The 2,426-nt window shown below is 36.6% G+C and overlaps 1 pseudogene; it reads right to left on the bottom strand.

Annotated features, from left to right (window-relative positions):
• Positions 1–279: 279 nt before the first annotated feature.
• On the bottom strand, positions 280–1,213 carry LOC139044939 (olfactory receptor 2T33-like; annotated as a pseudogene).
• Between the last annotated feature and the right edge of the window lie 1,213 nt (positions 1,214–2,426).

A 2,426-nucleotide genomic window follows, 5' to 3' on the forward strand; every position in this document is an offset into this window, starting at 1 on the left:
TATACATCGCATTATTGATATCTAGCATGTCTTGTGCTACAGTGCCTCAATCAGTTACTCTTATTAATGAGATCCAAATTTCAGAATAAAAATAATGCAACACAGTATAAAAGTGAGACAAATATAATTTTTAGTTAATTTACCAAATGTAAAATAATAATGAAGAAAAAAACAATGCAAACTAGCAAAGTGAGAGCAAAATATAGATACAATATAAATTTTATTAGCTAATTCCAATTTGGGTGATACTATATTGGCGAATTATGCTCAGTATTGAAATCACAGAAAATATCTCTCCAGTCACTTTCTCAAGGCCCTCTTGACTTCTTTATTCCTCACACTGTAAATAAGGAGGTTCCACAAAGGTGTGAAGATGCTGTAAAAAGCAGAAACCCCATTTTCATGAGCCACCGAATGGTAGGACTTGGGCTGCTTGTAGATGAATATGAGGGTGCCATAGAAGAGACCTACAAGAGCCAGGTGAGAGGAGCAGGTGTCAAAGGCTTTCTTTCAGGCAGCAGTGACCTGCACATGGAGCACAGCAGCCAGAAAGAGATTGTAGGATGCCAAAGTGAGAAATACAGGGATCAAGAGCATCAGGATGCAGCACATACATATGAAAAACTCAAAAAGCTTATAGTCTGCACAGGCAAGATGCATGGGTGATGATGCCTCACAAAAAAAGTGTTTGATTTCCCAAGAGTCATAGTAAGGGAAGCTCAGAGTGGCACCAGTCTGCATCAGCCCATCCACCCCTCCCAGCAGTCTCGGAACCTGAAGTCATGTGCAAGCAGAGCTTCTGATTCATGAAGATGTATTGCAGGGCATGACATATGGTCATGTAGTGATCATAGTCCATGACCACTAGGATAAAGCACTCCCTCCTTCCCAGAGTGAGAAACAGAAAGGTCTGAGCTCCACAGCCAATGGGAGAAATGGTTTTTTGTCCATCAGATAGTTGGCTGCCATTCTGGGGACAATAGTGGAGACCAGCATCATGTCCATGAGGGAGAGCTGGCTAAGCAGGAAGTACATGGGCATGTGCAGCCCGTGATCCTCATGGATGAGCATGATCATGAGGGCATTGCCCATCAGAAAGGTGAGAATGATCATGAGCACCATGGGAAAGAGGAAAAGATGGGTCTGTGTGTGTGTGGTTAAAGAGCCCGAGAAGAATGAAGTTTATCCCTGTGGTTTCATTTGCATTTTCCATGGCTCCAGTCATGACTGGAAGACAGTGAATGAATAGGAAATGAGAACTGCTTAAAAGTAAGCTTGAGCATTTCTTTAAGAAAACTTGGTCAAATGACATAGAAACAACTGAAACTTGTAGGAATGAGCATGACTTTAATCTTTCAATTCACAATAACATCCCGTCATCCATCTCTTTGGAATTACATATTATTTTTGATCAAAATAAACTGGAAAATGTATGTGTGTATATATATACATTTACATATATATATATACACATTTATATTTGTATTTATATATATATATAGTACCAATTACATTTCTATCATTTTTGTATATTTTTTCAGTATTCCACACATCATTTACTCACAATGTTGGGAAATATTGTTGTGCAATCCCAATTTTCTCTAATTTGGCTACTTCTATCTTGAAAGAGCTTCAGATTTACACATTTTGGTTAGTATTGATGTGATATATCTCATACGACTTTTGTATATTTTTTGCCTATTTGTTTGACTATTTCACAAGATATCCTTCAATGTAATGATGAGCCAAATTTTAAAATTAAAAAGTATACACAAAAATAAATGTAGAATTGCTACAGCTCAGTTTCCTGGTGAGGGAAACAAAAACGGCTAAGTTTCTCTATTTCACACCTGCAGGCAGCCTGTGATCTCATTTCACCGAAGTTTCAGCTACCATAGATGTAGCTCTGGGGCAGCTACCGCCACATGACACCATGACCTATCTTCCTGCATACAGAGACTTTTCTCAGTTTAGAATCCTCTAAACAGTTAACATTTATACTGGACACGGACTCACACAATGTGTCTGAATCTATTCAAATATGTGCACTAGAAAAAGTTAATAATTTTATGCATGAATTAAAGGAATATAAAGAAACTGCTCTTACTTGCAGCTTTCACACTTTACCAGTAATCACACATTCTTAAATGTAGGCAAAAGATTAACTGATTAACCAGTTTTATTATTAATTAAAAGATTAATTATCATACTTAATTATTGGTTAATTATGTATTCAGTTAATTAAGATTCACCCAAATTAATTTGTTGCACAAAATTAATCTGAGGTATAGCATCAACTAAAAATACAATATGGAGCATTTCTGTTACTTCCAGGGATTAATTCTTTTTTCACTAAAGACTTTAGCTTCCATTTTTCCTTCCTGTAAGTATATAGGGTAGTAGAAGTTGATGTATATGCAATAAAT

Source organism: Equus asinus, chromosome 3 (assembly GCF_041296235.1).
Source record: "Equus asinus isolate D_3611 breed Donkey chromosome 3, EquAss-T2T_v2, whole genome shotgun sequence".
Taxonomy (NCBI): domain Eukaryota; kingdom Metazoa; phylum Chordata; class Mammalia; order Perissodactyla; family Equidae; genus Equus; species Equus asinus.